Below are 24,267 nucleotides of genomic sequence, written 5' to 3' on the forward strand. Positions count from 1 at the left end.
TTAAAACAAACAATTAAAAGGCAATTTAGACAACTCTCTCCATGCCTTTAGGGAAGGGAACTATTTTTAATGCGGACACAAAAATTAAAAAATGTCAGTAAATTTTACTACATGAAAATGGAGAAATTCCGTTTCTGAAAAGACACGGATTCGCCCTTTACCTGGGTGCAGTCTGCAGTTAATTCCTTCCACGAAGCTCTGATGTCTGCACGTCGGTGTTTTAGTTCTAGAATTTCTGTTTGATTGCTTTCGAGACCGTCTCTGTCTGCCCATGCAGTCCGTCGTCCAGCTTTTTGAAACAGCACAGTTTGAAAGTCTGGCTCCAGCGTCCGGAGACTCTGCGTTTCCCCCCTGGCGATGCTCGTCTTAGGCCACCTTATCCCCTGGCGTGTCTTCTGACCTTTGACTGTGCACCGGCCATTTTTCCTAAGAATTATAGAAATGACGTGTTGGCCACAGCGGTGCACTCTTCCTCCATAGAACATTTTTGTCTGTTTCTGCCACATGTGTGGGGACTCTGGTAATGGGAACCACTTCAATTCAGTTTTGGGATACTTTTTATATTATCCTCATCTCTCCTAGGTGAGGTCCATCCATGTGAGAAATATTTTCCTTCCGAGACCCCAGCATGAATTGCAGGGAGTTTGTCATGACTCCTCCTCAGCGAGCTCTGGAGTTTCATCCCTCTCTACAAGCTTCTAGAAGTATTGCTCATACACTTAGCCACCTCCAGAATAGCAAATTCTGGACACTCAATCTCTCGAGTCCTGCCTTCTCCTGCCTATCTTGACCCAATAATTTTTTTCCTCTTTTATTAGCATCCCCATACCTTTATTTTATTTTTCTATTTTTTTCAAGCTTGACTGGTTATCCTCATCACAAGTTTTAGTCCATAGTACACTATCAACAATTAATAGAAATAGATTATCCCTATTTCTCATAACATAGGGTAGGAATCATTTTATGAAGGAAATTCAGTTATATGGTATTCACGTGGTGTCTGATTTCCAGTTTAAAAAGCGACTTGGTTCTGTTCAAAAAGAGAGAAACGTTAGGACCAGTTCAAAGTTTTAGAATTCACAGCCCTAAATCCAATGAACCCAATTAATAGACTTTTGCTTGTATTTGTTGAGATTCTTTTCATTACAATAGAAATCCGATGCAAGCTGGCTTTTTAAAAAGTGGGCGGGTTCCCTTGGTTCCCTTGTTCCGGAGGGAGACCAGTGTCCGGAGGGTTTTGCTCCAGCTGCTGGAGTGATGCCCTGAGGACGGGTTCGCTCTCTCTCCGCAGCCCCCTGCCGTGTTCGGCTCACCCACAGCCCTGCAGCCACCCGCGGAGACTCTCCGTGGATGTCCTTACTACCTGAGGCCGCTAAAAACGCCCAAGAGTCCTGGGAATGCGCATTCTATCCCACGGGCGCTGTCGGGTCCTGGGTCCGTTCATGTGACATTCCTGTCACTATGACTTGGGGAATGAGACGTGACGTGCCACACCTGAGTCGAACACCCCGACCCAGAAGCAGGGCCCAAGCGGAAGCACAAGCTTTGAAAGCAGCAGAGGGCGCGCTGTGCTCAAAGCGTCAGAAGACTGTTTTCGGCGGGAGGGAAATGAATTCTGGGTAAAAGAAAACAACGACCGTCCCCTGCGCCAGCCCATGGACATCGGTGTCCTGGCTCCCCCGGCAGCCGCGGTCCCCGGCACCTCGGAGAGCATGCTGTCGTCTGATTTGTCACGCCGCCGGGAGGGCAGGAAGGCCCCCTCGCATCTCAGACGTGCTGGGCGCTCGTCTCTCCCGCCTGGGAGCTTCGAAAGGTCCTTAAGACCGTTCGTGCCTGCGGGAGGCAGAAAGAAGCAGCCGTCTGCCCCCGAGAAGGCGCTTCATCTAAAGACCACATGCCACCTTGATGAGTGTCCTGTGGAATTAAAAGGTTGGGCCTGAAAGCGAGTACGGGCGGTCAGTTTAGGATCACGCCTCCGAAGAAAGCCTGGTGCTGTCCGTCCTGAAAGTCAATGAAGAGGAATTGATGAGCAGACAATGGCCCAAGTGTCCGGCTGATTGATCTGTACAGCCCGGAGCATCCCCAAGCTGTTTGGCAGTAAACTGTCCTTCTTCTATTCTTCCCTTATTAATTCGGGCGGTGATAAATGGCTGTGCTGACAGCCCACTCCCATGAAAATAAAATCCCTGTCAGACAGTCTTCCATCTTCCAAGAAGCAAATAAAAACGTGCCCAGAACCCTCTCGCGGTGGAGTTTGCGCACGGCCTCGATGGTGCCGTGTGAGTGTGACAGCGTTAAGCGCGTGTGTGTGTGTGCACCTTGCCGAGTGCCGTGAGTTCGCTTCGGGGCAAATGGCCCAAAGCTTTGTTAAAAATAGGCCCCTGTCAAGAGAAACCGCTCAGCTATATACTTTACGTCATAAGCAAATCTGAGAAAATGTGAAACTCGCACGAACACCTTGCGGCCAGCGACGCGGAGGAGAAGAAAATGAAAGGTTTTCCCCCTTTCGTGTCTTCCAAAACCAAGCGGGCATTGCGAAACGGAGAAGGAAGGGGTGTGAAGGCTCCTCCGGCGCAGGAGAGTTCCGCACTCATCCGCCCCCTCCCCTACCTCGTTCAACGCCTCTCCTTTCCTTCTCCCGAGCTGCATTGTCTGGGCCTTCGTGACACAACACAGTCAGAAAGCCGACATTTGCAGAGAGCTGTTCTGTATCCACGGGGGTTCGCCCGGGCTAACGTCACTGAAATAGGATGACCTACGAGGAGCATTCAGATCCGCGGAGTTTTAATGGTCCCCGGAAGTCACCAGATGAAGGAAATCAGACTAACATGGGTAGCAGGTGCTGTTTGCAGACCTTTGTCCCATAGGTTTATTCACACATGTATCTAAAGATAAGCATATTTGTCACAGAATTGCTTAGAGTAACGAAAACTCAGGAGCAACATCTATCAGGCCAGCAGTAGGTAAACTAAAATAAGATACATTAATTCAATGAAAAACTATAAGATAGAACAAGAGACTCCAGCAACAGTTTTCAGGGGAAAAAGTCACAGAAGAATATATATGATATAATTTATTTTCAGTGAAAGCAAGGGAAAGTAATAAATATGTATACGTGTTTGCATATTTGAAGAAAGTTTCTGGAGGGAATAACTGAGCACTGTAAAACACTGGTCGTCTCCAGGGAAAGGCATGGGAATAAACGGAAAGTTCTTGTAGATATTTTGTACAGTTTGAATTTTATTTTTACCATTGCATGTATTATGTTTTCATAAAAATGTGATATCATTTAAAAAAAATGTTTGATTCTCAGTGTGACGTTTCAGCCTGCCAGTCTGCCTCCTCAGGGTGCATGGGTGCAGGCTGAGATCCCCCGGGACAGCCACCTGTGGGTCCTTCTCCCTGGGGGGGACAGTGCCCTCCTTACTCTGACGCCACCGCAGGGCGGGAGACTTAACACTTCTGGTCAGTGACGCTTGCAATGCAGGCTGCAGCGTCCCCACCAGAGCTCAGGCTCCAGCCTGAGTGAGTGAGAGTCGCCGAGATCTTGGTTAAACAGGCCCCTGAGCCCCTCGTCAAGAACCCGGCAGAGCAGGCCCAGTGGATCCGTGTGGGGCCTGGGAATCTGCATTCCCGAGAAGTCCCCAGGCTGCGCCAGCGCTTCCTGAAGTGCATGGGAGCGAAGCGCACATAAAAACGTCCCTCCCTCGGTAAAAGAGTCTCGTTTGGTGACCCCTCCGCGGGGCTGACCATGCCGTCAGCTGCGGGAGCAGCGGCGAGGTGGCTTTGAGGCCCGCTGCAGAGGCAATGCTGCTAAGAATCGTGTTTCCAGTGTGTGTGTGATGAGGGCTAACGATACTGCCATTCACCGAGATGCTCGGAACGGTGAGGCAAGTGGGGCGCGGGCACGGGCGTGGGCTGCACGTCCTGGGCTCCGTTGGAGATCCGTCTGCTTCGCGACGGCAGACAGCGACCGCCAGGAGGCGATCGGGAGCGAACATCACAGCCCGGGGGACAGGCCCGGGGTACGGGTCACGCATGCGGGCGTGGCTGGAGCGTGGGCGTGTGTGAAGCCACGGGGAAGGACCGAGTCGCATCGGAAACGTGCAGACAGAGCCAGGGGACCTGGAACTTCGGCGTTTGGGGGTCTCAGAGAAGCAGCCGGAAGGGGAGTAAAAAAGGGGCATCCAGGGGGCCAAGGCGAAAACCGGAGGCACGCGGGACCGCGGGGCCGGGGGCGGAGAGGCGCAAAGGCGCGCAGGGCCCAGAGGGCCCAGGAGGACCGGGACGCTCGCCGCGGAGGCCGGAGGCTCTCGACAGGGCCCTTTCTTTGGGGGGATCAGGGCGGAGCCCAGACCGGACTGGGTGGAGCCAGCGTGTGGAGAGGGCCCTGGGTACGTCTGCGTGTGGCGGGGCTCGGGGCAGAGGGACGAGGCCCGTGTCTTCCTCTGCAGATGGGGGACGATGCCCTCTGTACTCTGAGGACTTCAGCGAGACTCAAATAAAATGCACGTGTGCAGAGGTGAACTGCAAAGCGCAAAGCTCTATATGAACACACGTGACTTTGTCTTGACATTATATGTGCAAAAAAAATAAATAAATAAAAGGAGCGACCACCCGCGGCTGCGTGAGGGGCTCCTGCTGCAGTTAGGTGGCGTCACGCCCGCCCCCTCGTGACGCAGCAAGGGGGGGAGTTTTGTCCCGATGGAGGAAAAGGGAACAGCGGAACCTTCGTCCTGAGGCTTTCGCGCTTCCGATATCGTGTCCCCGCGCTGTAGCTCTTCCTCCAAATGTCTCGCCAGCGAGCGCCGTGCAGAGGGGGGAGGCGGATGTCATGGCGACGGGGAGGCTGGAAAGGCAGGGCAGGGCCTCTGGAGCACCTCAGACCGTGCACCTCTGCGATGCGGGCGAGCCAGGGACGACGCAGGCGGGTCTGGGCGCCGGCTGCGTTCTGGCACGTCCGGCCGAGTTCTACGTTCAACCTGCATTTAAAATGCTCAGGAGGGGGAACCATGGCTTAGCTACCCCCGATCATAATCACATTCGATGCTTTGTCGGGTACCAAGAGATTTCACAAAACTAAGGAATAGAAAAATCACTTATTTTTAATGCCCATTTAGAGGAGAGGAGACAAGGAGGTTTTGCCCAAGGTTCCACGGCTGTTGAGCATCTGACTCCGATGCACGGGCTCCCTGAAGCTCGATGCTGACGTTGGCAAGAGGAATGGCGACTGTTCAGCTGAGGCAGCAGCGTCAAGATGGGCAGCCGGTATGAGGAGACATTAAACAGGCCGCTAGAGAGAAACGACCAGCAGCAAGTTAACCAGGAGACCGTGGGCGGCTGCGGATTGCTGTGAACCAAAAAACCGACCTCACACTGTATTAAAAAGAAACACCTCAAGGTGAGCCACAGACCCAAACGTAAGAGAGAGTCATGCCATTTCCAGAAGGACAAAATGGAAGGAAAATCTTTGTGAGTTTAGGTCAAGCAAATACTTTTTTTTTTTTAAATAAGTCTAAAAAGTGTAAGTCGTAAAGGGAAATGTTGAAAACTTATACTCTTAAAACACTGAAAATAAGAGGGACTCACAGGCCACGAGGGGTAGAAACATCTTCGAAACGCCTACTCGATGAAGAGCCCGTATCCGGGATGCGGAAGTAACTCACTCTCGGTAGCAAAAGGAACCCGCAGGAAAATGGCACAAGATCTGAGTGAACGCTTTTCCGAAAGAGCCGTGCGAATCGTGAACGAGCCCCTGAGAAGCAGCTCGGCGTCACTGGCGACTATGGAGAGGAAGCAGAAGCACAGTGAGGCACCCCTGGGTGACCCGGGGGCCCGGGACCCTGCTGCATCGCTGGCGGGAGTGCGAGGCGGTACGGTCACTTCTGGAAAGAGTTTGGCATTCTTCTTCTAAAGCGAAGCATACACTTACTATACGACCCAACAATTCCGCTCCTAGGTATTTGCCCAAGGAAAGCGAAAACATGTAAGTCCACGAGATCACCTATACGTGAATGTGTACACTGGCTTTATTCGTAATAGCCAAAAATTAGAAAAAGTGGCCAGTGCCCATCACCCGGTAAGTGGCTTGGGGAACCGTGGTGCCTCTGGACAAGAGGACAGCACCTTCGGCCACACCTGGAAAGGCACCACCGTGGTGATCAACGCGGCGCCGGCTGCCAGAGGCAGAGGGTCTGCAGAGAAGAACTTCTCAGGTGAAGGAAAGGTTCGATATTTTCATCGCAGTCATGGTTACGTGACTATACCCTTTGCTAAAACCCATCAAAAACTGTACACTTAACAAGGATCGATTTTGCTTCCATACAAATGATACTTCAGGAGGCCTCACTTAGGCAAGTCAGAAGGGGGACCGAATCTAAAGCTAAGAGAGACTCAGCCGGGGAGACGGAGGATGGGTAGACTCCGCTGAGGGAGACGACGCGCACTAGGCCATGTTCCAAAGGGCGTTTTCCAAATGGCTGTCTGTTTGGATGGTCGTCGTCTTCGCTCGGCCAGCATGAGCGTGGCCTGCACTGTGTGTAGGCGGGTGCTTTCATGATTTCATCATCTGAACCACACAAGACGTTTCACATAAAAATTTACGTTTTTGGTTGGTTTTTATGAAAATGACCTGAAAACGTGGTCGCGTTGGAATGGGGTTCCTGTGCGGCACAACCCGCCGAGTCCGGGCGTGCTGGGCTCCTTCTCCTGTGCCCTTCTGGCCCCCGGGAGGGCATTTCTGTTTCAGCTGCAACTCTTAATCTCAAAGCTGCCTGACGGGAGCCGGTTTCTAAGGGCCACGGTGCTGAGTGCCGGGGACGGGAGATTGGGCAGGTCGCCCCTGGAGAGGAGGGGTGTCGGGAACTGCCAGCCCACGCCTGCACATTCCGCCTCCTGCTGTAAAGCCCGCGGCTTGTCCCACGGAGCCAGCGTGTACCGCGTGAACAGCGCGAGCGGCGTCGTGCTCAACAGTGGACTTATTTTCAATAGACAAACTTCGATGCTCATAATGCAGGCGGCTGGCTTTTTAATTATCTTTCTGACAGAGCTGCCGGGCTTCATACGAAGATAAATGCACATACGAGGCTGGCGATTACGCCTCCACCTACCGGCGTTTGATTTATGCTGGTGTGCCGCAGTGCAGGACAATTCACGTCTGTCAAACGTTGCCCAGAATCGTTCTAGACCCAGGGGGTGGATGAAAGCAGGAAGATCCCAGGATTTGTTGCCGCGACCCCGTCTGGTTCACGGGAGCCGCTGCCCATCCCGGTGGACACGGAGCTGCAAACATTAAGAATAATGGTGAATAAAAGAAGGTCAGATGCCAAAGTCACTCCCTTGAAATCTATCTGAGTAGTTTAATAAACTGCTCAAAATGGAAGTGGACAGAGGACTAACTTTCAACATGCGAAAGATTTAGGGACTGAGAAAAGCCGTTTAAAAGAGAGAAAATTCTAGCAAATGAGCACTGCGTCCTCAGGGGACACCTGGGCGTTCTCTCACCTGCTCGCCGAGGTGACCCGGGTAGTCGGCGGCCCTGGCTGGTCGAGGAGGACGGTCCTTTTCCTGAAAGCTCCGCTCCACGGGGCGCCGTGTTCCCTTCCCCCTTTCCATCGTCCTCTCTCGCCTCTGTGCTTCTTGTAGGGGTTTCGCTCTGTTTGAAACGCCCTTCTCATTTCATACTCTAGAAACTTCTGGGCAGGCTTCTCTGACCCCCGAGTCCGAAGCCCAGGCTGGGCTCCCATCGCACCCTGTCATTCCGCCCCGGACTGCAGTCCTCGGCTGACCTAGCCGTCTCCCCCAAAACATTGTCGCTTTAAAACGGTAACCATGTCGCATCGAACGTGTGGGTCGTGTTTGATACACGTACAGAGCAGAGTCTGGAGCAGCGGTCCCTAACCCGTCTGGCATCAGGGCCCGGCGCTCCCGTGAGCATCTAACACCTGACAACCTGAGGCGGAGCTGAGGCGGCGATGCCGGCGCTGGGGAAGCAGCCGCAGATACAGATGGAGCTTCGTTTGTGAGCCGCTCGCCTCCTGCTGCGCGGCCCTGGACCAGTACCGGTCTGTGACCTGGGGGTTGGGGACCCCGGATCTGGAGAATAGAAGAACAAAACAAAGACCATTTCAGGAAGGTACCACACAGCGTGTGAGTGTTACTTTTTTCTCCTTTAAACAAAAGTCTGTCAAATTGCAGGATGTGTCTCTGCTTACACAATGCCACATATAGATATAACTCTTGCAGAAGTTATTTTGACATCAGAAGAGCCCGCCTGCCTTGATGCTCCCATCTGTAAAAATTAAATTCAGACACAAACGAAAGCACCTCACAGGAGCAAGAAATTTGCAAGCTGCCTGGTTTCTGATGTTTGAGAAGACGTAGCATGTAACCGTTAGGAAGCTCTCATTTTCTGTTAAATTGGAAACATAATCATAATCTTGCACAGCAGATCAATAGTGCTGGAATAAAAGAAAAAGAGATGAAAATGTTCTTTTTTTTTTTTTTATTCTCCCCGGTCAGCCTAGCAGTCTGAAGTGCTACTGAGACAGAGGGGGAGAAGAAGGGATTTCTGGCACTCGTATGCTCATTGTTGCCCAATTATTCAGAAGGGGGCGTGGGGAGGTGACCTCGCTTCCATCTGTTTCTAGAGAAAAGTGCATTGCACAGCGGCCCATTCCTGTGTATTTAAAAACTTAAAATGACCTTCAACTAATTGTTCTCATAAATGAGTTTCATTGAGTTTCCGAGTAGTATTCTGCCAACACCCAGAGCCGCAAATGTAGCCCGGCAAGCAGGGCGGGAACGAGGCTGGGGGTGGGCAGGTGGGCAGGTGGGCGGTGGGCAGGTGGGCAGGTGGGCGGTGGGCAGGTGGACAAGTGGGCAGGTGGGTGGTGGGCAGGTGGGCAGGTGGGCAGGTGGGCATGTGGGCAGGTGGGCGGTGGGCAGGTGGGCAGGTGGGCAGGTGGGCAGGTGGACAGGTGGGCATGTGGGCAGGTGGGCAGTGGGCAGGTGGGCAGGTGGGCAGGTGGGCAGGTGGGCAGGTGGGCGGTGGGCAGGTGGGCAGGTGGGCGGTGGGCAGGTGGGCGGCGGGCAGGTGGGCAGGTGGGCAGGTGGGCATGTGGGCAGGTGGGCGGTGGGCAGGTGGGCAGGTGGGCAGGTGGGCGGTGGGGGGGTGGTGAGTGAATGAATGAGCTGGCCGCTTCTTCAGCTCTCCAGTGAGGAGGTGGAACAGGATTATCCATACAGAGTTTTAGCTATACAATGATTTGGCATCATGATTCTAAATCAGCCACGCCCTTTGGCAGTAAAGGAAGACCATCGTACCTGCCGCTGGTGTGATGCCTTCCAAAGGGTTTCGCGTTCTTTGCCAAATGCAATCAGCTCTTACATTCGACTTGATAAAAAGACTCAGAGTTTTTCTTGAATAACGCACGGATGCGATCCGTTCATTCACTTATTTATCCCGCAGACGGTCCATCCGTTTCTACCACGTGCCTTGTCGAAGGAGCTAGGAACTTAGGAAACAACAGTGTGCGGTCCACTGGGGCAAACGGGCAATACAGTACGTACGAAAGACGGCAGACGTGGCGACATATTCCGACGTTACGCGTTTCCGTATGATTATTTATAGATTATTATTTATTCACACGTGATTACAAGTAGTGGAAGTGCCATGCGAGGGTGACGGCAGGCGGAGACGTGTAGCTCGGGCGAGCGAGGCCGGGATGGTGCCAAGACGCAGCCTTTCAGGGACCAAGGAGCAGTGCCCGGGGCTGGGGCGTGGGGACCGGCTCGGACGGAGGCCGTGAGGAGGAAAGAGGCTCCTGCTGCAGCCGCCGAAGGCCAGTCAGTGTGGCCGGAGCAGGACGGGCAAGGGCAGCGAGGCAGGAGGCCGGCGGCAGGCGCCCGTGGGCATCGTGACTCCGAGGCCGGAGGAGGGAGTCCGGGTTTCACGCGTGCATGCGGAGCCCTCCAGCGGACGCTGAGCCAGGCGAGGCCGGGGCTGCTCAGAGGGGCCGGGCCTGGGGCCGGAGTTTGCCGGTCGTCAGCACATAAAGAGGGTTCAGTCCCGGGGTAAAGGGATAGAGAAATTACAAGGCAAATGGTTGCCCTTTGTTGGAAAACTTGACAAATCACAATTCTTTACCTACCTCATTTTTTCTGTTTTTTTGTTTTTTTTTTTTAGTTGTGGTAAAATACACAAAACATAAAATTCACCATCTAACCAAATTTTCTGTAGGAAGAGCCAAAAAAAAATCTTTACTATATTGTTATCATTTCACACGAGCACTCTTTCCCTTTTTTTTTTTTTTTTTTGCTGTGATAAAATACATGTAACATACAATTTACTACTTTAGCAAAAGTTTGGAGTTCGGTGGCATTGGAGCGGCCAGCCGTCGTGAAATCGCTGCTGCAGTCTGTCTCCAGAACTTCGCTCACCCTGCAAGCCTGGAGTTCCGCGCCCAATAAGCACTAACTCCCCGCCCCTGCCCCCCGTTCTCCCAGCCCCTGGTCCCCACCGTCCTACTTTCCGTTGCGATGATTTCGACGACTCCTAATACTTCGGATAGGTGGAATCATGCAGCATTTGCCTGTCTGCGACTGGCTGACTTCACGCAGCACGATGTCCTCAAGGTCCGTCCGTGTGGTAGCCTGTGTCTGAAGTCCCTCCCTGTTTAGGGCTGAATGACGTTCCCTGGTACGGATGGACCACTCTTCTGTCAGTGGACTCTTGGCTGCTTCCACACCTCAGCCCTTGTATAATTCAGCCCACCTCATTTTTCACCCGCTGAACCCCAGAGATCCGTCAGTCTGCCGAAAGACATTTATTAAATGCTACGCGTGCAACGGGGTGACATGAACAAATCGTAACCCGCCGATCATTGTTTTTACCATTCCGATGTCCTTATCCTGTAACAAGATGTTTGGTGGCATCTGAACACTTTGCTTTGTGTTTTATCTGTATTCATCAGAATCACTGCGTCTCTGTAGAATCACATTCGATAGCACAACTTATAAAATAATGTTTCTGGGTGAAAGTCGGGTTCTGGTTCCCTGGGTATGCTTTTGGGAAGTAGCTAGAGCAAGGTAAACATAATTTTAGATATATGGTGCCTATCAGAGTTAAGGCGACTCATTTACATTTCTTCTCCCCACTTAAAGGGAAAAAAAAGGTGCAAAGAATGTGTGTAATCAGCAAATTTGCTCTGAAAGAAATAGTTCCATTACCGATAAGTAAAATTTACTGCAAAATTATACATGAGAAATTTTAAGGAGAGCGTTCACAAGGGAAGTGCTACTATCAGCATTTATTAGGCAGAAATGTCAGCTAGAAGCCCATTTCCTTACGCAGTAACCGCAAAACAACTGGTGTTTCTAATCGGCAAAGTCGCCAAGTTGCCGCAAGGTACGTCTTGGTTTACAGACGCAAATGTAGGGTACGTTTCCAGCCGCAGAACAGAAAGGACGAGGTTCGAAGCAATTTCGTGCCGAGGGAAAGATTTTATTTGTGGAAAGGAGTCTATAAACCTGGCCTATGCAGGCGCTGAGATCCATTAAACGATTGCGGCGACTCTGGAGAGCCATATTTATTATGCGACTTTCCTTTTTTCTTTCTCGAAAATTGACATTCTAGGTGTCTCTTGCTGAGATGCCGTTTTATGCTAGACGACCCATTCCTATGGCTTCCTAGAGCGCGCGCGCGCGTGTGTGAAAACGAGTCTCTTCTGTTACGGTTGGCATTCGATATTATTTTATATTCGTTTCAGGTGTGCAGCTTCGTGGTTCTTCCTGTATTACTCCTCATTCCTTCTCTGATTTCTTTGTGGCTCTTAGCGCCTGCGAATATATGTACAATTTCCTTATTATTTATTGTTGTCCCTCAAACCTACTAGAATTTAAGGGAGTTCAGTCTGTATCTCAACACCCGGAACAGCGCCTCGCAGATGATGGGGATTCGATACGTTCTTGGTCCGCGAATGAATAAATGGCAACTGAAATTAAGACCCGTCTGGAGCCCGTCGTCTGTGTTGGCAACACTCAGTGTTCCCGGGGTTGGTCTTCACCAGAGGCCTCACGAACGAAGACAGATCACGGAACTCAGACCCGTAATCATCGCTAACGCCAGGCATTGTCCAGTCTCTCACTGCTCACGCTACCGTTTACGCTTTCCGAACCGCGGCGAGGCAGGTGCCCTTCTTTCCCACACTACGTAGTTGAGGACTGAAGCACTTCCGGGAGGGGCGGGTGGTCCCCTCGGCTGCCGCCCGTGTGCGGTACGAGGACAGTGGGGCTCGAGGCCGGGCGCCCTGCGTCTGGGGTTTTCCTCTGCGGAGAAGACACTGATATCGGGCCAGGGCGGACGTCCCTCTGGCCTGATGAACCAGCACGGGGCAGCACAGGGAAAAGCCGCCGCTCAGCGCCTGCCTCCCGAGCCCCCTTGGGGGCTCTTTCTGCCCAGCGCGTCCGCCACCAGGGCCGTCTCAGGCGGGTGGGGGGGTCTCGTTCGCTTCTCGCTCTCCGTCTTCTCCCAGCGACGGGGGTGATTCGTGTTGGGTGGCCGTAGTGAAGGAGAACGGCTAAGAACGTGGCCTGTGGGAGTCAGACCGACCCGACTCAAGCCCTGCTTTACCCGGTGACCGCAGGGAAAATACTTCACATTTCTACGCCTCGGTTTCCTTAAGGGTAAAGGGGAGCGGATGGAAGGACTGGGCCGTGGTGGCCATAACATTAAGTGACGTTGTGCGCGTGAGCGTGCGGGTCCCGGGAAAGGCGTTACCAGCCCCTTCCACGGGGACATCTGCTCCCTGTATGAGGAGCTGGTCCTGGCGAAGGGTGCACCTCGGAGACGTGAGCCGGCTGTGGCGCCGCAGTCGAACCGAAACCCCAGCCGGCCAGATGCGAGCGAACGGCCCTTTCTTCACTCCAGATGTCTGCGAGTGGTCGGGAGGCGCTAATCTGAGCGACGCCGATCGCGTGCGCCGGGGACCGGCTCGCAGAGACCAAGTCGGCGTCTTCGACGTGTTGCTAAGCGCGTGGAACTCCCGTGGCAGGTGCAGGAGGAAGCGCCAGTCGGGGATGCGCCGCGTCCGCGGGTACGGAGCGAGCTGTCGGCTCCGGCTCCGGCGCTGCTCCTGGTCATCACAGCAGGCGCTGCCGGGCGCGGTCCCCCGGCCGGGCTCCCCGCGGGGTCGGGGGAGGTGGTCCCGCCCAGCTGCCCCGCACACGCCCTTTAACGAGTCCTTCCTTGGCGGCAGGTGCTGGGATTCACCTTTCTGCTTTGTTGCAAGATGGTTGTTGAAAGTGTAAATGTGACTTCAGATGGTGTTTGCTAATCATGGGAATGCAAAGTGTCCCCTGAAATGCGTGGTAAAGGCCGCCTGGGCGCGCTGACTTCGTTTAAAGCCCGCGCGCCTGCTATGCCCCTGTTGCGTATCTCCTGAGCTGCCGCGAGGGGCTTGTGTCTCCAGGGCTGGCTCTGACCTCGGGGAACCTTTCTGTTCATCGTCGGATTAAATGGAAAACGTGCGACTCAGCCGTGCGAGTACCAGAATGACTCTTAGGCGTTCGAGCGCCCTCTTGAGAAGAACCCCGAAGATCCAGCTGCAGGATGGATGGCTCCGCCTCACCGAGCTGGGCTCTGGTCCCAGAGCCAGGGGGACGCTGCCCGCAGTGCACCCCACTGTCCGATATCCGTCCCCTCTCGCGGGCTTGCCGACACCACCCTCCGCCGGTGGATACCTCGCACCGCAGGGCACGCGAGGACCAGCGTCTCCCCGCAGGCTGCCGCCGCGTCTGGAGCGGCGGGCCTCACGCCGGAACCTGCGTGCGCGTGGCCCGGGTCTTGTCCAGTCGCCAGTCCGGATGGCGAGGGCTGGGCCCGGAGCTCAGCGCTCCTGACGGGCTCTCACGCCACCGCCGTCAGTAGTAATAAGGATTTACAGAAGGTGTCAGGATTTTGGTTCCAATCTGATCACCATAAAATTCTATATTTGTGTTAGTTTCCTGTGGCTTTTTTTTTTTTTAAAAAAAACATATTATGACAAATTCGGTGGCTTGAAACATCAGAAATTTGTTCTCTGACAGTTCTGGAGGCCAGAAGAGTGAAGGCAGCTTCTCTGGGCTGACATCGCGGTGTCGGCGCCGGGGTCCCCCGGGCTCTGGGGAAGGGCCCGTTCCGGCCGCGCCCGGCCTCGCGTGGCTGCCGTGCTCCTCGGCTGCGGCCACGTCGCTGGCGTCTCCGTCCTTGCAGTCACACTGACACCTCTCTCTGCTTCGCGCCGGTAAAGGAACTTACGACCGGACCCACGCGAGTTGTCTGGACTAGTTTCCCCAGCTCGAGATCCTTAATTTCATCGCACCTGCCAAGATCCGGTTTCTGCATGAGGTCAGACTTACAGGTCGCAGGGGTGAGGACCTGACGCCTTGGGGCCGTCCCTTGGCCCACAGTGTGGCCCTCCCGCGTGGGTGCTGGGTCACGACCCCGAGTCCCGCGGAGGGTTCAGGCCACACCCGGCACCCCCCTCGTGGCAGGCAGGGGAGGAAGGCTCCCTCCCTGGAGGCCGCTTGTGTGCGTGCCGAGCCCTCGGCGTACTTCTTACAGGGGTTGCCGGGTTTCACGGGGTGTTTAGAAACAAACGTCTCCAGTTCTGTCCTGTTTTAATTCACACGAAGGGACCAAAGGACATGACCAGTAGAGCCGGTCCCGACACGAGGCCGGACGGCCACATGGTCCAAGCACGTCTTGCGTTCTCAGAGGCCGGCCGCGAACCTGAGGGCTGTTGAGCAGAAAATTTTAGAGAGGAGGCAGCCTCTGCGTGCTGGAGGACAGAGGCAGACTCGTAAGATGGTCGCGTCGAGAATAATGACTCCCGGATGGAGCAGCGCCCTGCCGAATTCGCGTTGCGGGGGGGCGTTCATCTGTTCACTCGTCTGCTATCGATCCCGCTCGGTCGGCACTAGGTATTGTGACGGGGACCGTGGAAAGGGGAGCCGCGTCCTGCCCGCCGGGTACACGCACTTGACGGCAAGACCCAGGGGAGCAAAGTCCGCCACGCGGAGGTGTTGGGCGTTTAATATAACCTTTGCTTTAAAACATCGCTTTAATCTGGCACCACATTTGCTGCCAAACGCGGGAAGTTTGGGGAACCAGACTGAACCCTTCAAAGAAACACGGGCCACGTCAGTTCAAAACACCACTTAGATAGCTTACCTCGCCACATTAATATGAAAATTCTAGCCAGTTTCTGTACTTAATAACCGTAATTTTCAAAAGGCATTGATTTTCTTCTTAAGCAATTATTTGGAACAGGAGAAAAGTATGGTCTAATATGATATTCATTTATCTATCTTAGAAAGCGAGGACGAAAAAGAATCTTTGGACGAGGTCTGGGCCGACGCGCCTGCGTGTGTAAGATCAGACTCTGACGACGCCCGCCCTGCCGCTGAGCTCGGTGCGGGTAATTATGGAAGGTCTGCTAAACTCCGGCGCATCTGGGAAACGTGGTGTGTGCGATCGAGGCACCGGTCAGCGGCGGCGAGCCACCGCCCTGCCTGGGACGCACAGCCCACGTCCCCCCGGGGGGTGACGGCAGCCGCTGACTCCTGGACCTGTCCGTAGCTGGGGACGAGGCAGTCCTGCGGTCATTAGCGTGAATCCTGGGCTAGATGGAGTCTTCCCGATGCTGAAAGCTGAAGTAGAGGCTTAAAATACGATAAAAGGCGACTCCAAGCGGCCGGAGGCAGCGGTCAGCCTCCCGCCACGGGAGCCGCCAGGGTGGCTGCTCTGTCCCTGCACGCAATCCCGGTGCCAAGGCGGGACGAGAAGCCGAGGACGTGAGGAGTGTCCTCGTCGGTGGCTCGGGTTATTTATGCCGAGTTTTTAGCGGAATCGTGGTGACAGGTCTCGAGCGTGCCGTCGCCAAAAAACCAGGTTTAAAATCAGTTGCATTTTCTCTCCTATGAACTTATGTATTCGAGAGTGAAAGGTGCGTCTCGGTGACTCGCTTTCGTGTCCGTCGGGCAGACGCGAGCATCGATTCCACGAGGAGCGTCCGAGGGTTCTCAGTCCCTCCTCGGTGTGTCTTTGGGTTTGGGCGGTATTTGCTTCTCTTTGGAGAACCACCAGGGGCCGCCCGCCAAGCTGGGGGACAAACGTGGACGGGGCGCAAACCGCGCGGGAGGAGCCGGCTCGCGGTCCAGCGAGTGTCGGGGCAGGGGTGGGGTGTGCGGGCGGCGCGTCCCCGTCCTCCTCTGGGCAACCGTGGGTTCTGCGATGCCATCTTCCCATCACGTGACGCAACCGGAAAATGGCTCTTCGGAGCCGGGCTGGCCGGGACGGCGGCGGTGCCTGGAGGGGCGGGTAGAAGGCCCGGGAAGGTGAGGGGCCGGTTAGCCGCAGCCGGCTACCGGGCGGCGTCCCAAGTCCGGACGCGGCCACTCCTGGGGCTGTGTCCAAGGTCAGGGGCGCGTCTCCCCAGGGACGAGCTTTGGGCTCGGAGGCCTGAGCCAGCCGTTCAGCACCAGGGGTCACTGAGTTGGAAGTGCCGTGATGAGGGGGTGTCTCCGTCCCCCCGCGCGGCCACGGGCCCAGCCGGACACAGCCCCGCGGCAGTAAGAGCTCAGATTCTGCTGCCGGACTGCTTGGGTCCAAATGCGGCTCTGCCCTGCACCTGGGCCGAGTCGCTGAACCTCCGTGCCTCAGTTTCTTCCTCTGGGATAAAAGATGAAGTGGTAAAACCGAGGATTAAATGAGCCTAAACGTGCGACGTGCCTGGGACAGACCTTGGCACGTCCTCAGCGCCGCGTGGCCGGGGTCTGAGCCCGCGTCGGAGACACCCCGTGATCTTCCCCACGCTTCCGGGAGACGCTGAGGGACTCTGGTGTGACCAAGGACGTCTCTGCTCAGCCCGCGCCCGGGACAGCAGCGTCACAGACCAATGCGTTGCTTCGCGGAGCCATCAGGAGGCGAACTGTTCGCTTCCTAAGTCTCGCCGAGCGCCAGCTCTGAAGTCCCGCCCCGCGTCCCGACCCACCGTGTGAACACTGTGCAGACCGGGTGCTCAGCGCTGTGCCGTGACTTCCCGGGGTCACACCGCTCAGGAGCGCCCGTCCCCCTGTTCCCACGACAGGAGCGGGGTGGGGAGAAGAGGCGTGCATGCCAGGTTCTGTGACCCGCCGCCTGTAGAAGAAAACTCCGCGGCGATGGACATGCCGCTGGTAACAGCTCGTTCTGCTCCGTCTCTGCGGCGCCGCGTGGCCTGGAGACTCGCAGCCGCTTCGGCTCGGCGTCGTGGGCGGTTCCAGCGGCCTCGAACTAGGCGTTGACAGAAGAATAGCCCCACACAGTGGGACAGCTCAGGGAGGAGTCGCCCCAGGGATGCGGAGCTGGCCGGGTCCCTCGGCTCCTACAGCGCGGCAGAATCTGTCTCGAATTTGCCCAAGTACCAACAGAAATAACGCGTTTACCTGAGTGGGACGTGGCGTGTCAGGTTCAGACACACCGGGGGCCCAGGGCCGAACTGGTGGCATCCGGGCTCCGTCTCTGGGTCGCGGGCTTCAGCTTTATTCCCAGAGAAGCGTTTCCAGGCAGCGGCACAGGCGGTCGCCAAAGGTCCCAGGCTCCCGAGGGTCTCGTGACGACAGAGAGTGCAGCCCCCGTCGCACTCGGAGAATTGGCACAGGGGGCTCCGTCCGGTTGGCCCCTTTGCTTCTCGCGGGCCGTGCAAGTGACGGCCAACCAGCAAGGACGGGGGGCCCGGGCTGGGAAGAGAAGGAGGCAGGCGGCTCGGCCGTGTCCGGCCTCTGCCCCGAGGACGTCGCTTCCCGTGGCAATGTCACCTGTGCCCTCTAAGCTTTTGTCCTCTCAACCGTAGAAGGGACGGTCGATTATCTGCCTCGAAAGATGGACGTTCAGCCTAAGTCCTGACTTCGCGAATGAGTAAATGAAAACTCGTCATTCCCACCGTTGGTGCTGGGAGGCAGGTTGATGTCGGGGATGCCACCCTACTCCATTTGCCAGACTCCAGAACAACCCCCCTTCGCCGGGGCTGTACCCACGAATCCCTGCACTGCGTGACAGGGTGGCTGGAATCCCAGAGAGCCGCGGTCCCCCCAAAATCACTGTTTTTTTTTACCTCGATGAGTAGATCTGATTAAGTTCTATACTTAAAAAATGCATTCTCTCTCTCTCTCTCATACTCTCTCTCTCTCTCTCTCTATCTCTCTCTCTCACACACACACACACACACACACACACACACACACACACACATTATCAGTCATTAGACCCCACACTAAATATTGTGTGGTCCACGAAGATACATGAAATCTCTTCGCTGTTCTCGGCGAGTTTACAGTCTAATTAAAGATATAATGTGTGCGGACAGAAAGGGCCTCCTCTCGTCACATTCTGTCGGCGTTCAGGAAAAATGAAGATTTCAAAGGCCGCTCCGTCCGTCTCAGACCGTCCTCCCTTGCGCCGCACATCCCTGCCTAGGACTCTCGGTTGTGTTCGGCACGGGAAGTTCCACTCGAGAGAGGGCATCCGAAACCCCGCACGGCTCAGAAGAGAATAAACAACGTGGAGCATTGTTAGGAGCCCGGAGACGAGCGGACCTAGCTCTGAGTCTCACAGAGAAGGAGGGAAGTGGGTTCTGGGCTCTCACCGGGTCGTCAATCGTGGTCTCAGGCGCTTTTTCTACAAGGTGGTATCAGAAGAAACGGAAGTCAGGTCTGGAACGGGGCCCTGCAGAGGGCGCATGTGCCCGAGGGGTTCATCTTAGAGTCCTGTAAACCTGGCAGCAAAGACTCGGCAATGAGCTGGGGGCTGTTCTCTCCTAATTAATGGTCCTGGTGAGCAGGCGGGCGCACAGCCGAAACCGTGAGGGGCGTCGACGGCGAAGGGGAGAGGACGGCCTTCGAGGAAGAGCCAGTGCGGGCTTTTTGCTCGTGGAAGACCCGCCCCCGCGTGACGCGATGCCGGCCACAGGTGGCCATGGGGCAGCTGGCGACCTGAGGGGCCAAGGGCCGGCTGCTTCTCTCCCGCCTCGCGTGGTCACCTCCGGACGGGCAAGTTTCCTTTTCCTTTGCAATCAAAGAAACCGCGCATCTGTTTTTCCTCTCTGTCCACCGCTGTCTGTTCGTGAATCACACGCACCGCCACAAGCGCGTGGCTGGTTCGGGAGCCATCGTAAGAGGCAGGAGTGACCACAGGGACCGGCCGCGCGGCCAGACCCAACTCGTCTGCCTTTCGAAAGGGTTTCTGGAGGAGAAACGGCCCACGGGGGTTCCGGGCAGGCACTGACCGCCCCCTCGCGTGTGGCAGAGAACAGCCCCCGCCGAGGGGTTCGCAAAGTCGTGAAAGTCCAGAACTTCAGGGCGCTGATGAGCTGGTTCCCACGGGTTCCCACGCCCGTCTGTGGCTTGGTGCAGGGTGAGCCGGGCAGTGTCAGAGGGCGGGCCGGGCAGCCCCTGGGGACTGTCCGCTCAGCGCCAGGTCAGCGCGGTGAGCGTGGATTCGGTCCCTCTGCAACGTGGGGCGCGGCTTCTGGCGCGGGTAGGTGGAGGAGGGAGGGACCAGCTAGGAAGACGGAGAACGAGGCGCCACGAGGGACTCCGGCATGAGCCCAGGGTCACGGCGGTGACAGCACCAGGCAGGGGTCGGAGAGGAAGCAAAGCGTGAGCAAGGGCGGCTCACACGGCGTCCCCAGACACATTTCTTGACGCGCCAGGCAGCTTTGAACTGGTTGCCCCACGTGGCAGCTCCATCCAGGACATCTTAAAGGGACTTTCCCTGGGGCCGAAGCGCCCCGAAGTGGGTAACCAGTGTGGCGAGCGGGGTGGCCGGCGCCCACCCCCCCGGTTTGCCTGCCACTGAGACATCCCCAGGGTGCGGACAAGCTGGCCACCGTGACAGTGAGGGGCCTCAAACCCGCACCGCAGGAGGACAGGCCGGGGATCGTTTCATCAGAAACGGCGGAAGCGCCAGCGGCAATGACGGCCGTGGCCGGGCCCCTCCTGTCCGGCCGACCGTCACGCACTGTGGCTGTTTACGTGAGGAGGGACCGGCGTGCTCAGGGGATCGGCCCCCTGCCCAGAGGCGCCCCTACCGCGCGGCGGAACCCCGAGCCTGCAGTCTCGACGCCTTCGGACGGCGGAGGGGACTCGCGAGCTGCTCGTTGGGTGAAGGGCTGTCATGGGGTGAAGACCAGGCACGTTCTCCGAGGCCACGGCGGTCGGCGAGCGTGCGAGCTTGTGGCGAGGCGCGGTTCCGAACTTTCCAGAATGCAATAAGCCGCTCCAGAAAAGAAGAGAATTTCCCGAGCATGGTAGGAACGCTCAGAGAAAATCCTAACATCGCAGAATTGGCCTCATCTCTAAACTGTCTTCCAAAGATGAGATGCTATATTTTTTTAAGTTCTTTTTTCTGGCAAGGTGAAAATTGGGAGAAGCACGTGCTTACAAAATCAACTCTGGAAAACACCATAGAAAGGCAACTTATTTCACAACAAAACTTATGAGCATCATAAATCCTCATTTTTTTAAATAAACGCTGACGTGCCATATGCCCCCTTCAGTTCAAGTTTGAGTGTAAATCATTAAAAGTCCATAATCCAAAACACTGTATGCATTTTTATGATCGCAGAAGGCAGCCTTGCCCTCCATTCATGATTAATTTTTTTTGATGGCTCCCGCTAGATCTTAGAAAATAATTAAAACTAGTGAACAAGCCACAGAGGCAGGAAAGCAAAGAGCGTGTCGTTTCCTGTCTGGGCCCCGAGCTTGATCAGAGGGAAGGCTCGGTGGGACGCCTTGGCTCGCTGGGACAAGCTCACCACACTTCCCGACCCCTCGCTGAGACCACCTGGCGGCTTCACGGAGGACCGCGAATTAAGAATCTTTAGGGCTCTGTGGAATAGATTTTGCAAAAATGCAACCAGCCGGTGGAGCTGCCGGTTCCCCGACAGAGAAGGGCGCTGAAGCCGGCCCCGTCTGTCGTCTCTCGCCGCTTCCCCGTGTCTGCAGAATCACGTGTCCCCCAAACCCGAGCTCATCGCACACGGAGCGCAAAGCAGAGTGACCGCGGCTGCCGAAAGAGGAAAACGAAAAGGAGAACGGGCGTTCGCGAATGACCTGCCCGGTCTTTGCAGTTTTCCACGTCCGACGATGTGTTTTCGACCGATATTGTGGAGAATATCTTCTGCAGGGGATTATCCGATCAAAGGGAAGAAGAGGTTTTCGTGAGGTGCTTACGAAAGGTCAGAGGTCAGAGGGACGCGGACGTTCGGAGGACGACTGGTCACTTCCACCGTTGCCCGTTGTGCGTTCTGTGGCTGAGTCTGCGGAAAGGTGCTTGAGTTTTCGGGCCGACTTGATACTCAATTGAATTCAATTTGCCCAGCCAAGCAATTAACAAGTCGTAGTCAATCAAAATAGAGGCTCTGTCTCCTTCTGCTTTTCTTCTGCAAATGACTTTTTAAAAAATCAACCCCAATGCATTAAAGATACAGCCGGAGTGAATTAGCTTTTAACGTGGACCTCGAGGGGGATTCAGAGGCTGATAAAAACGGAGCCGGTTTTTAATGGCTCTGAAGCCGATCACAGCCGGGGCTTTCTCGGGAGCGGCTTCCTTCGTTCGTCTCCCGTCTGTCTGTTTATTGGCTCCGGATGGGGAGGAGGAAACCGCAGACGCCCAGAAGTACTCGTTACACACTCTGAAGCAGAGAGAAGTTGGTGCCTGGGCGTCGGTTAGATCTCGCCCTCCAAGCCTGCTGCGTCGGCTCACAGACGCAGGAGCAGAAAGTCAGCGCGACAGTGCAGAGCCCCGAGTGGGAACAGGTCGTGCATTGGCAACCAGCATCAGCCCCGCCACCCCAAGGCAGACGGAGAGCCAGGCCGTGCCTGCAGAGCGCCCCCCACTCCCCACCCCGCCCTCTCCTGTCTCTGTTCCAGAATCTTAAAACCCCCAAGAAGAGAAAAGTTTGGCCCTTCCCTCCCTAACCCCTGAGGTCAAACCCCTCTGAGAGAAGGATTTCATACCTGCAGAGCTTGAGATGGGTTTTGAAGTCTTGTTTTTATGGTGGAATAAAAGAGATTATGTGTCGAAAGGGACGGCCCAGCTCTGAGTTGGCAGAGGAAAAATGTTAGGGAGCGGGGGACGTTCGGACCACCTGGGGAGCAGAGCCCCGTTTCACGCCCGCCGTGCCCGCGCAGCGCGTGCGTGAGGTGGTCCTGCCTGTGTACACGCGCCACGCTGGAGCTCTCAGCCGGGGCTGTTCCGGGCCCAGCCAGCTACAGCCCCCGGGCCAAACCCGGCCTGCACCTGTCTTCTCGAGGCCTGTGAGCTGAGGATGATTTTCACATTTTAAAATGGGTAAAAAAAAAATCTTGTGTGACTTTCGTGAACGTAAAAATGCTATGAAATTCAAAGTTTCGCGTGCCCACGGAAGATCTGTGGGAATGCAGGCATGCACGCTCAGTCGCATCCTCCCGAGGGATGCTTTGCCCTCCGATGGCAGGGCCGAAGCCTTGTGACAGCTGAAAGAGCTGTGGACTACAGACCCTCCCTAAGGCAGTGTGCTCGGGGGAGCCCAAAACACAGAGGGGAGACAGAAACTAGATGCTAGCGGGTCCTGAGGCTTCTGCCCCCTGGGTCTACAACAAACGCCAAATGCAGCCTCAGTCCTGGTCGTAAATCCTCATGCTCAAGTCCTATTTACCTCAAATTCCATCCTTAACAGCTTGCGTTTAACAGAAATAAATGCAAGGCATGTCAAAGGTGACCAAACGACAGTCTGAAGAGATGAAAAAGCTGCCAGAAACAGGCTCAGATGCGACAGGGATCTAGGAATTAGCAGAGGGGGATATTTAAAATGACTCCGATTAATAGGATGTGGGCGCTCGTGGAAAAAGTAGATGCCCTGCGAGGACAGATGGACACTGGAGACGGGACCTCCAAGAGAGGGTCGTTAGGACATGCTGGACATCAAGAGCACGGCACCAGAAATGAAGAACGCCTCCAGCGAGCTCATCCGTGGACTCGATGCATTCGAGGGAAGAATCCATGAGCTTTGCGACAGGTCAACAGGAGCCAAGCTGAAAGGCGAAGGGAAGAAATGACAGAAAACAGAAAAGGACAGGATAGTAACAAATGCGAGATCATTTTAAAAGGTGCGGCGTGCACGCGACTGGAATGTCAGAAAGAGGCGGGAAAAGGAACAGGGGAAATGTTTGAATAATGGCTGAGAACGTTCCAAAACTAACGACAGACCGCAAACCGCAGAGCCAGGAAGCCGAGAAAGCACCAGATAACATAAATACAAAAACAAAAACAAAAAAAAAACAAAAAAAAACCCAACCAAGTAGATCATATTGAAACTATGGAAAGCCAAAGGCAAAGAAAAAATTTTGAACAAAAACCTTACCCACAGGGGAATAAGAGTACGAAATAAAGCATATTCCTTATTAGAAATCATGCCAGCTGGAGTTTGGAGTAAAATATTTACGGCGGTGCAAGGACCCCCCCCCCCCGACCTATAATGTTATATACAGCAAGATGAATCCTTAAAAAAGAAAAGAAACACGATGGCTTTCTCCAACAAACAAAAACAGGGAATTCGTCCCCAATAGACCTGCGCTGAAATAAATAGCAAAAGAAGTTATCGAGACAGGAGAAAAACGACATATCTTTATGTTGGATCAAAGAAAAGTGAAGAGCTTTGGAGAAGTAGTAGAGAAAGCCGAAACAGAAGGTCTTATTGTTCTTGCCCTTACCTCAAGGATAACCGCTTCGTTTGCAGAGGAACAGCCATCGCGTGTCCGTGGTTACAAGCTGCGTTCCAGGGGCACGTGGGATGGAGGGTCTGTTCGGGAAGACTCTGTTATGAAGCAGCGGAACTACGAAAACGTTCAGCGTCACCCGAAGGTGAACTTCGGTTAGTCTGAAATGCACATCGTATGGCGGGTGCTGAGCATCGGTTTGGGAAAGTGAGGCGTTCCGGCGGCAGTCGGCAGTGATGGTCACACAGCAGTACACCTGTGCCCAGGGCCACTTCCGACCCAAACACGGTAACAGTGGTGCATTTTACCTAGGTTGTACCAAAAATTTAAAGAGAGCATTTGAAGTATGTATAGTGTATATTCTAGGACAACCACAAAAAAGCTTTTAAAAATAGAATTAATCTTCTAAAAGAGAAAAAAAATGGAGTCATACGCAGGGCTGAATTAAAACCAGAGGAGGCAGAAAAGATGGGGGAGGGGCGGGTGGAA

Source organism: Rousettus aegyptiacus, unplaced genomic scaffold (assembly GCF_014176215.1).
Source record: "Rousettus aegyptiacus isolate mRouAeg1 unplaced genomic scaffold, mRouAeg1.p scaffold_m13_p_4, whole genome shotgun sequence".
In the NCBI taxonomy this organism is placed as follows: domain Eukaryota; kingdom Metazoa; phylum Chordata; class Mammalia; order Chiroptera; family Pteropodidae; genus Rousettus; species Rousettus aegyptiacus.